The sequence below is a fragment of the Coregonus clupeaformis genome, chromosome 9, assembly GCF_020615455.1.
Source record: "Coregonus clupeaformis isolate EN_2021a chromosome 9, ASM2061545v1, whole genome shotgun sequence".
NCBI classification, from domain to species: domain Eukaryota; kingdom Metazoa; phylum Chordata; class Actinopteri; order Salmoniformes; family Salmonidae; genus Coregonus; species Coregonus clupeaformis.
Window position 1 is genome coordinate 53,473,461 of NC_059200.1, and position 12,208 is coordinate 53,485,668.

Genomic DNA, 12,208 nt, shown 5'->3' on the forward strand with positions numbered 1-12,208 from the left:
TGGAAAAGCATTCCAGGTGAAGCTGGTTGAGAGAATGCCAAGAGTGTGCAAAGCTGTCATCAAGGCAAAGGGTGGCTATTTGAAGAATCTCAAATATAAAATATATTTTGATTTGATTAACACTTTTTTGTTACTACATGATTCCATATGTGTTATTTCGTAGTTTTGATTTCTTCACTATTATTCTACAATGTAGAAAATAGTAAAAATAAAGAAAAACTTCTACCATAAGACCCCTTTTTTTACCCTACTGCTACTCACTGTTTATTATCTATGCATAGTCACTTTAGCCCTACCTACATGTACATATTACCTCAATTACCTCGACTAACCTGTACCTTCGCACATTGACTCGGTACCGGTACCCCATGTATATATAGCCTTGTTATTGTTATTTAATTGTGTTACTTTTTTTTACTTTAGTTGATTTAGTAAATATTCGTAACTCTTATTTTTCTTAAAACTGGATTGTTGGTTAAGGGCTTGTAAGTAAGCATTTCATGGTAAGGTCTACACCTGTTGTTTTCGGCGCGTGTGACAAATAGCATCTGATTTGATTTGATTTGAATTAGAGCAGTAAAAATGTATGTTTTGTCATACCCGTGGTATGCGGTCTAATGTACCACAGCTGTCAGCCAATCATCATTCAGGGTTCAAACCACCCAGTTTATAATTAAGCAATAATGCACGAGGGGGTGTGGTAAATGGCCAATATACCACGGCTAAGTGCTGTTGTTATGCATGACGTAAAGCGGAGTGCCTAGATACAGCCCTTAGCCGTGGTATATTGGCTATATACCACAAACCTCTGAGGTGCCTTATTGCTATTATAAACTGGTTACCAACGTAATTAGAGCAGTAAAAATACATGTTTTGTCATACCCGTGGTATATGGTCTGATATACCAACGTCAACCAATCAGCTTTCAGGGCTCGAACCACCCAGTTTATAATGTAATTTATATAACCATAATTAGTGGGTCTAATTCAATTCAGGTCATTAGTCAGTCAGTCATTATATTCCCCATATTCAGGGAGTTATGCTGAACATGAGGAAATGTGCAATTACTGTGTGAAGATGATTTCCTCAACTTTTGATCCCTTAATCCGACACTTCAAATAATGCTTTGTACTGTGTAGGTCTATTCCTACCTTCTTTTGTATTCACATGACTATTCTCAAGAGCTCTGCAATTGGTATGCACTATACACCCTCGGACCCTCGGAGTGTGATGGAAACAATAGGTTGGCACAGGTCTAGCACCAGACAGAAAGTGACACGTGCCCGGAATGAAGAGTTCCGACTTTGAGGATGACAAATACATCCTTTGGGTGCCACACTGTAATAAACAGAAACTGCAGCCTCCAGCCAAGGGCCAGATTAGTATGGAGGATATTGTGAAGGAGAGATGAAAGGAGAGATGAAAGGAGAAACAGAGAGAGGGGCGATGAGAAAGAGAGAGAGAGACAAACCCTTATGGAAAAAACACATGATTTCACATGCGAAATGTTCACATTTTGCACGTGAAATCATGTGAAACCATGTGGTTTTGGAACACTTCACGTGATGATATTTCACATGAAGTTGCACGTGGATTTTCACGTGATGAGATAACTTTTCACATGTGGATTAAAATGTTGACATGTAAATATTTTTCACATGAGATTTCACAGGTGATGCCCTGCAAACAAAAATGACTTGTTAGGATGTCACAAAATGGTCGCAGTGTTTTCAATGTACACATTTGACACACTGACATACATGATTACATTGTGTATGTTTAGTTACACAGTAATTATTATTCAACATGTCCTCACCTGGGATTTGAACTCACAACCTCTTGGTTCACAGCATTCCGATCATCCTGCTACACCACCATGTCTGTGTCAATGACTGATTTCACACGTATTCCTACACTTTGGATTTCAAAGTAAATCTCAGCTTTGTTCAAAATACACTCATGAAAAACTATTATGTTTATCACAGTGATTCAGGAGTAACATTAAAAAAGAATAATATGCCCCACCAACATTAGACAACTATACAGAAAACCATCAAATTGCTGAAATAAGTAAATGAAATCAATGATGAGAGAATAGTCAGATTAACTGAAATAGCACTGCAGACGCACTCTTTTGCTGAGTGCAGAGAGGTATTATAGGTAATGAATGTGTAGAGGACTTCTGAGAATGCTACAGACTTTGTGGCACAGCAAAAAGATCAGCATATTCCAAATTTGTGAATTCAAATCCCAGTTGGGGTCATAGTGCAAATTCAGTGATCATGTAAAATGTAATCAAAGTTTATTGGTCGTGTACACAGATTTGCAGGTGCAGAAAAATGCTTGTGTTTCTAGCTCCAATTGTGCAGTAATACCTAGCAAAAAAAAAAAGATACACACATAATTCAGAAATATACCAAAAATAAATTATATAGGATGAGCCACGACTAGACTACAGTATATACATATAAAGTGGGTGAAGCAGTAGGTAAACATGATTAAAGTGACCAGTGTTCAATGTTTATGCACATAGGGCAGCAGTCTCTAAGGTGCAGGGTAGAGTACCGGGTGGCAGCCGGCTAGAACAGTGACTTAAGGTTCAGGGCTGGTGGTTAGTGGTGACTGTTTAACAGTCTGATGGCTTGGAGATAGAAGCTGTTTCTCAGTTGCTCTGTCCCAGGTTTGATGCACCTGTACTGTCTCTGCCTTCCAGATGGTAGCAGGGTGAACAGGCTGTGGTTGAGATCCTTGATGATTTTCTTGGCCTTTCTGTGACACCAGGTGCTGGAGATGTCCTGGAGAGCAGGCAGTGTGCCCCCGGTAATGCGTTGGGCTCTGCGATTGCGGACTGTGCAATTGCCATAGCAGGCGCTGATACAGCCTGACAGGATGCTCTCAATGGTGCATCTGTAGAAATTTGTGAGGATCTTAGGGGCCAAGCCACATTTCTTCAGCCTACTGAGGTTGAAGAGTCACTGTTGCGCCTTCTTCACCACGCTGTCTGTGTGAAGGGACCATTTCAGATTGTCAGGAACTTTGACCCTCTCCACTGCGGCCTCGTTGATGTGGATGGGGGCGTGCTCTCTCTGCTGTCTCCTGTAGTCCCCGATCAGCTCTTTTGTTGATGTTGAGGGAGAGGTTATTTTCTTGGCACCACTCCGCCAGGGCTCTCACCTCCTCCCTGTAGTACAGGGCTCTCCAACCCTGTTCCTGGAGAGCCACCCTCCTGTAGGTGTTCGCTCCAACCCCAGTTGTAACTAACCTGATTCAGCTTATCAACCAGCTAATTATTAGAATCAGGTGTGCAAGATTAGGGTTGGAGCGAAAACCTACAGGACGGTAGCTCTCCAGGAACAGGGTTGGAGAGCCCTGCTGTAGGCTGTCTCGTTGTTGTTGGTAATCAGGCCTACCACTGTTGTGTCGTCAGCAAACTTGATGATTGAGTTGGAGATGTGCATGGCCCCGCAGTTATGGGTGAACAGGGAGTACAGGAGGGGGCTAAGCACGCACCCCTGTAGGGCCCCCGTGTTGAGGATCAGTGTGGCGGAGGTGTTGTTGCCTACCTTCATCACCTGGGGTCGGCCTGTCAGGAAGTCTAGGACCCAGTTGCACAAGGTGGGGTTCAGACCCAGGACCCTGAGCTTAGTGATGAGCTTGGAGGGTACTATGGTGTTGAAGGGTGAGCTGTAGTCCATGAACATCATTCTTACATAGGTATTTCTCTTGCCCAGGTGGGATAGGGTAGTGTGCAGTGCAATGGTGATTGCGTCGTCCGTGGATCTGTTGGGGCGATACACGAATTGTAGTGGGTCTAGGGTTTCGGATAAGGTGGAGGTGGAGGTGAAATGGTCCTAGCCTTTTAAAGCACTTGATGATGACAGAAGTGAGTGCTACTGGACAATAGTATTGTCATTGATTAAAGATTTGTATACTATTTTAGTTGAACAGCGTACCATTTTCATACCATTTCATTACTTCCCTTACAAAAAAACACATGTAAGATAGCTGTTGTTCACGTGAAACCATATGTTTACATGTATTACATTTAGAGTTCACATGTTCCCACCTTTTCACATGTGAGGATAATAACGTTTTTCACCTCACATGTGAATTGCAGTTTCACATGTGAAAATCACATTTGCATTTTCACATGTGAAAACCTACCACTCACGCAGAATTCCAAAATTTAATTTGCACTTTCACATGTGAAAAACAAACATGAAAATCGAATTTGCAGATTCTCTGTCTGTCTGTGTGGTTGAGAGAGGACTGTCACAGAATATCAAGTGGTGGTTTACTGTAAAATAGATTCAGTGATGATTTCTCCTGCTGTCCTGCCACCTGTTCTGTTCTATCACTCACACACATACACACACACACACACACACACACACACACACACACACACACACACACACACACATAACCAAAATTATCCAACCTTCCGGAAAAACTAACCAAAAGATAGCCACCCACCCAGAAAGCAGGTTTTCAGCTTTTCTTGCTCTATCTCCTGGTATTTGGAGTGTCTATGTCTGTGCCAAGGTCAGCCCCCCTGTTACTTCAGCCTGTAATAATCCCAGAGCGAGTTTCAGATCCAATCATCATGTGTGTCTTTATGCTGCACACACACACACACACACACCAGTGGAGGCTGGTGAGCGGAGCTATAGGAGGACGGGCTCATTATAATGGCTGGCATGGAATCGATGGAACGGAGCCAAACATGGTTTCCAGATGTTTTATGTGTTTGATTCCGTTCCATTAATTCCATTCCAGCCATTACAATGATCCCGTCCTCCTATAGCTTCTGCTACCAGCCTCCACTGACACACACACACACACACAGACCCAAGCACGCTTAAAACAAATTGTTCCACAATATCACCAACATGTATTCTGCCCCACGAGAGGAAACAACGTGCTGGACCATGTATATACAAACATCCGTGACGCATACAAAGCCATCCCCTGCCCCCACTTCGGCCAATCAGATCATGTCTCTCTGTTCCTACTCCCCGCCTACAAGCAGCAACTCAAGAGGGAACCACCAACACAGAGAATCAATGCTGCAGGACTGTTTTGAGAATACTGATTGGAATATGTTAAGAAATTAATCCACCCAGGACTCGTTCATCAACACTGAGGAATATACATCGTCAGACACAGGCTTCATTAGGAAATGTGTTGATGATGTTGTACCCACAATAACAATCCGGACATACCCCAACCAAAAACCCTGGATGAACAGAGATATCCGTACCATGCTGAGAGCCCGTACTGCAGCATTCAATGCCAGCATAACGAACCCTGATGACTCGACGCGTACAAGGCGAGCAGGTACGAGCTCTGCAAATGCATTAGGGTTGCAAAAAGACAATACAGACTCAAACTTGAATTGATGTTCGACAACTCAGACTACAGACTATTACGGACTACAAAGGCAAATCCAGCTGTGTGGTGCCCACCGAAGCCTCACTCCCAGACGAGCTTAACACATTCTATGCTTGCATCAAGGCAGACAATACCGAACCATCGAGGAGGACTCTCGCTGCTCTGGACGACCAGGTGCTTTCGCTCTCCGATGCTGACTTGAGCAAAACTCTCAGAAGAGTGGAAACTCATAAAGCCGCCGGCCCAGATGGCATCGCCGACCGCGTCCTCACAGTGTGTGCTGACCAGCTGGCGGGCGTCTTCTCGGACATCTTCAACCTGTCCCTGTCCCTGTCCCAGGCTGTAGTCCCCACCTGCTTCAATGAGACCACCATCGTCCCAGTGCCCAAGAAAAACAAGGTGACATGCCCAAATGGCTATCACCCCGTCGCACTCACCCGGGTCATCATGAAGTGCTTGAAGAGGCTGGTCGTGGCCCACATCAAGGCCATCATGCCAGGACACTGGACCCACTCCGATTTGCCACATGCTCCAACAGAACCACAGAATATGCCATTTCCATCACTATTCACACGGTCCCACACATCTGGACAAGAGGAACACATACACTACATGACCAAAACTATGTGGACACCTGCTCGTCGAACATCTCTTTCCAAAATCATGGGCATTAATATGGAGTTGGTCCCCCTTTGCTGTTATAACAGCCTCCACTCTTCTGGGAAGGCTTTCCACTAGATATTGGAACATTGCTGCGGGGACCATTCAGCCACAAGAGCCTTGTGAGGTCGGGCAGTGATGTTGGGCGATTAGTCCTGGCTCGCAGTTGGCGTTCCAATTCATCACAAAGGTGTTCGATGGGGTTGAGGTCAGGGCTCTGTACAAGCCAGTCAAGTTCTTCCACACCGATCTCAAGAAACCATTTCTGTATGGACCTCTTTTTGCACAGGAGCATTGTCATGCTGAAACAGGAAAGGGCCTTCCCCAAACTGTTGCCACAAAGTTGGAAGCACAGAATTGTCTAGAATGTCATTGTATGCTGTAGCATTAAGATTTCCCTTCACTGAAACTAAGGGGCCTAGCCCGAACCATGAAAAACAGACCCAGACCATTATTCCTCCTCCACCAAACTTTACAGTTGGCACTATGCATTGCGCAGGTAGCGTTCTCCTGGCATCCGCCAAATCCAGATTTGTCCGTCGGACGACCAGATGGTGAAGCGTGATTCATCACTCCAGAGAATGTGTTTCCATTGCTCCAGAGTCCAATGGCGGCTAGCTTTACACCACTCTAGCCGACGCTTGGCATTGCGCATGGTGATCTTAGGCTTGTTTGCGGCTGCTCGGCCATGGAAACCCATTTCATGAAGCTCCCGATGAACAGTTATTGTGCTGACGTTGCTTCCAGAGGCAGTTTGGATCTGGGTAGTGAGTGTTGCAACCGAGGACAGACGATTTTTACACGCTACGCGCTTCAGCACTCAGCGGTCCCGTTCTGTGAGCTTGTATGGCCTACCACTTCGCGGCTGAGCCGTTGTTGCTCCTAGACGTTTCCACTTCACAATAACGGCACTTACAGTTAACTGGGGCAGCTCTAGCAGGGCAGAAATTTGACGAACTGACTTGTTGGAAAGGTGGCATCCTATGACGGTGCCACGTTGAAAGTCACTGAGCTCTTCAGTAAGGCCATTCTACTGCCACTGTTTGTCTATGGAGATTGCATGAATGTGTGCTCGATTTTATACACCTGTCATCAACGGGTGTGGCTGAAATAGACGAACGCACTCATTTGAAGTGGTGTCCACATACTTTTGTATATATAGTGAATGTAAGAATGCTGTTCATTGACTACAGTTCAGCATTCAACACTATTGTTCCCTCCAAGCTCGACACCAAGCTCAGAGCCCTGGGTCTGGACACCACCCTCTGCAACTGGATCCTGGACTTCCTGACAGGCAGACCCTGTACTCCCTGTTCACCCACGCCTGTTTGGCTTTGTGCGACACCAACTCCATCATAATGTTTGCAGACGACACCACGGCTGTAACCCTAATAACCAACAACGATGAGTGAGCCTATAGGGAGGTGCTAAATGAGATGGCATTGTAGTGTCATGACAACAACCTCTCCCTCAATGTCAGCATAACAAAGGAGTTGATTGTTGACTTCAGGAAGCAGAAGAGGGAACTGATTCACATCAACGGGACTGCAGTAGAAAGAGTCAACAGTTTTAAGTTCCTCGGCATCCACATCACTAAAATATCTATTCTACACTACATTCCAAAAACAGCGACTCAGTCTATGCTAAATGTTTGTATCTGCCCAATAACTACCGATAAAAACTAGCCAGCGGGCTAAATCTGGCACATTTACACATTTATTTATTCGTCATTATCAAATAAACAAAATTTAGTTATAATTAGGGGTTATTCACAGAGTGTGGGTTGTGTTGTGTTCTGTTGTATAAGGTGTGATGTCAGCCGGATAAAAAATAAGCGAACTAAGCGGCTCGTAGTACAGGCTGAGGCAGCACCAGCATCTCATTATCTAGCCTGGTCCCAGGCCTAGTACGTGTGGCCGATATACTTCAGTCTGGAAAATGGAAAATGGAAAATTGCAAGCAACCTTCTTCGCCCTTGAAACAATGGAGAAAAATTTCTCCCCACCAGTAGTAGCTAAACTCAGATAAACTCCCCTGTCCCAGAGGAACAGGACTCACACACAGATAACTGTTGTATTCTGCCACCTTATCAGCCCCCTGACAAGCCTCTTTCTGCTGTGATTGTTTCATTAAACAAATTCAACGATTTAGTTGTTAACTTGGAGAAATGGCCAAGACATAACTAACTGGATTGCTGCTGATATTTCTACATTTACATGATGTGTACATGTGGTGAAGTGTTCCCGTCACCATCATTATTGTAGACCCAACACCTGGGATCTGTTGAGGCATTTCTGTGGGATTGGATCATCTGTTGTTCTCACACAGTTTTTTCTTTGACGTGTTCATTTTAATGTAGTTCCAATCTGTTGTTGTCCGGACAGACTCCGGTACAGAGCTGCAGGGAGGAAACATATGGAGTCAGCGTTGGAGTGTGTGTGGCCCCCCTTGGTGCTTCAATGAGATGAGGTGATCTGTTCTCATATAGATTCCCCTTTGACATGTTCATTTTGGTGTAGGTTTAGACTCAGGACAGAGCTGCGGTACAGGGTCATATGGTGTTAGTGTGTGTATATGTGTGTGTGTGTGTGTATGTGTGTGTGTGGGGCGGCCGCTCAGACATGGACCACGGTGCATGTGATTAGCATTGTTAATGGCATCCAGCATCTAAATGGCAGGCTTATGTCAGAGAAAGACCCAGGCCTGGTCTGCCCCAGGCTACTGGCAACAGCAGAAGCAGTAGACTGATTGAAAAACAAGGAAGGATGCTGTTATTTAATGAAGACAGGACAACATAGGAAGATTGTCTTGTTGTTGTGTTGTCTACCTATTATAAAAACAGTGATGGTCACTCAACACAGTCACTATTTATTTACAGGTGTAGGATCTTCATTTGACCAGTTTCTCACAGCAGGAAAATAATCATGCAGCTACAGGAAATGTGAATTATTGTGGGAATTATAATTAATGGACATTTTTGTAGGGGTTGATACATTTTTTGTTAGGGCAAATGAAGTCTGAAATTTAAAGTGGAAATTGCCGACTTTAGAAGCCTTTTTAAACCTCGAATACACTACAAGTCCTGCTGTACAGGAAATTTCCTGCAACAACAGGGTGATCAAATGAAGACACCACATCTGTATTCTCATATCTGTCTTCAATGTCAGCCTGCTTGTCCTGTTCCAATCCCCCTCACCATACATCAATTACAGTTTTACCAAACAAACAGATAAGAGTTCATGTCCTCCTTGGAATCTTCTTCGGTGCAAGCGAGTGTGTGTGTGTGTGTGTGTGTGTGTGTGTGTGTGTGTGTGTGTGTGTGTGTCTGTGTCTGTATGTCTGTCTGTCTGTCTGTCTGTCTGTCTGTCTGTGTGGATGAGAGAGGACTGTCACAGAATATCAAGTGGTGGTTTACTGTAAAATAGATTCAGTGATGATTTCTCCTGCTGTCCTGCCACCTGTTCTGTTCTATCACACCCACACACACACACAAACATACACACACACACACACACACAAACATACACACACACACACACACACACACACACATACATACACACACACACACATACATACACATACAGTCACAAATACATACACACACACATACACACACACACACACTCACATACACACACACATCACTCACACACACACACACACATATTCACACATATTCACACGCCCACACATACACGCACACACAAACATACACACACACACACACACACATACATACATACACACACACACGCATGCATACACACACACACATACACACCACTCACACACGACTCACACACACACACAGTTAACAGAGTAATGACACTTTGAATTCACAGCACAGCTTGTTTACCAGCGCACAGCACCCCTCTCTGACTGCTGGAGCTATAACTTTACCCAGCAGATCACTATAACTTTACCCAGCAGATCACTATAACTTTACCCAGCAGATCACTATAACTTTACCCAGCAGATCACTATAACTTTACCCAGCAGATCACTATAACTTTACCCAGCAGATCACTATAACTTTACCCAGCAGAATCAGAGACCGAATCAAGACTCACTGTTGCCTCTCAACCACAAAATAAACTATAGAATGCTGTTTTACCCTGTCAGTGACACACCAAAAAAACTCAATTGGAGGTTATATACGCAACATTCATTACACTTGAAGAGCTTCTTTCCAAAACGCTATATATCCATTTTCAGAAATGTTCGTAAATGAGATTTTATTGAATAAAGAACTTATGAAAGAGATTGGAGTTTCTTTTTTTTTTTTTTTTAAACACAGATGTGAAAAATTGGTGGATATAGCGTTTTGAAAGTAAACTCTTCACTTGCTGCAGTCTCTCGTGACAGACTTTTTCCATTCAGTGGTAGCTGACCAGCAAGCACGCAAGGTTTGGTTCTGGGTGCCAAGATTACTCACTGTTGCTATGCTCATTGTCATTGAAAGCTAAAACAACAGAGCTTTGGACAGCGATTGGGCACTCAGAGAGGAGGGTCTACACTGAGTCAGAGAGAATCACGTCATCCTCATCCCCTAACTCTCCCATCCCAGGCTGATCACTAGAAATAGACTTCTATTTCGGACGTTTGAAAAGGTCCTGAGAACGTCGGAATATGCCTTCCTCTGTGCCCAGCACTGGCGCAAACTCATGATGCTCAGACCAAAGTGTGCTGCTCTGACCACTGCGTCACGGCAGTTCACAATGCTCTAGCAAGCCGGGAGAATAATTGATGATACTTGTTTCTGGCCTTCCCCAAACCATAGCCCTAACCTTGACCACTCGTAATTAATACCTAAACTTAACCCTTTGAGTTGTTTCTGTTTTAACCCTGTAACCACTCGGAATTAATGCGTCAAAAATAAACAGTCATCCATAATATGCAACATTTCGAAGTGAAACTATGAGATCTTGTTGCCCATCCTCCCATAACTCTCCCATCTGTGACAGTGATAAAGTGCCTTGGCTGGGCTTTTCTGACTCCTCAGTGAAAAATGAAGCCATTAGTTTTGCAGGGCCGACCGGTGCTGGTGCAGGGAGGGAGGACGGGGAGGGAATGGAAAGCTCACGTGCATCACACAGTGTGTGTGTCGTGTGTGTGTGCTCTTAGGTGTTACACGCCTGCACCACTAGCCTATCGGTCTCAATCACAACCCCAGCTTGAGCCTAGCCAGAACAGGACAGCATTCAGACGTGGAAATGTATACATCCACTTGTATTGTGAATTGAACTTTGGTAAGTCACATTGATACTTAAAGACATGCTCTGGAACTTTGGTAAGTCACATTGATACTTAAAGACATGCTCTGGAACTTTGGAATTAGTCTTACCTCAATTAACCACAAAATCCCTAGTTTGAAAGCGACTGTTTTTCTGGAAGCTGTGCTGCACCATTTTCTCTACATTTCGACTTACGTGGGCCAGCCCCCTAGCAATTCAAGTTCTAGCCAATGAGCTTCAACCCCTCGCCATTTGAGTAGCAGCTAGCAAGATAGCTCTGCTCGAGCGAGAGCAATAACGTGGTGCACTTATCTGCACAATGTTCGGGGGACCACTTTTGGCTCATGAGCGCTGCTTTCAGAACTACTGGCTAAAAAGTAGACTAATGTACAGGAGAATCTCTTTAATACAGTAGTTGAATCTAGCTTTTTGACTACAGCATAGCGATCCATTTTTGTTTATATTCAGTCTTGCGTGTGTGTTCAACACATGTCCAAACGTCCACATTGTCCTGATGCTATAGTGTGTAAGAGTTCTTTACAATGTCCACTCACTGCAGGCTAAGCCAGGGCCCGTTTCCACGAAGCATCTCATAGTAGGACTGCTGATCTAGGATCTGTCCATACAATCGTATTCATTATGATCTAAAAGTCTAACTTGATCCTAGAGACTCTTTGTGGATACAAGCCCAGGTCTCTACACAGTATGTCCTGAAGGAAGTCATATTTCCCCACCTCTCTCCTCTCCAACTCATCTATTAGGCTATACTTTGTTTATGTGACCTTGATCTACAGTGTGTGTACAGTCACTGTCACGAGACGAGTGTGTCCTACAGGATAGATGTGTCAGCTACTGTAGTGCTGATGCATGGACCAGAGGCTGCTGCTGCGGCTGCTTCTGCTGGTAGTGATGCATGA

General features: G+C 44.3%; 1 protein-coding gene across 1 annotated transcript in view; it reads left to right on the forward strand.

Moving 5' to 3' along the window:
* The window catches only part of LOC121574091 (serine/arginine repetitive matrix protein 3), a 148,497-nt gene that overhangs the window by 83,135 nt on the left and 53,154 nt on the right, over positions 1–12,208 (forward strand). The window lies entirely within an intron of this gene.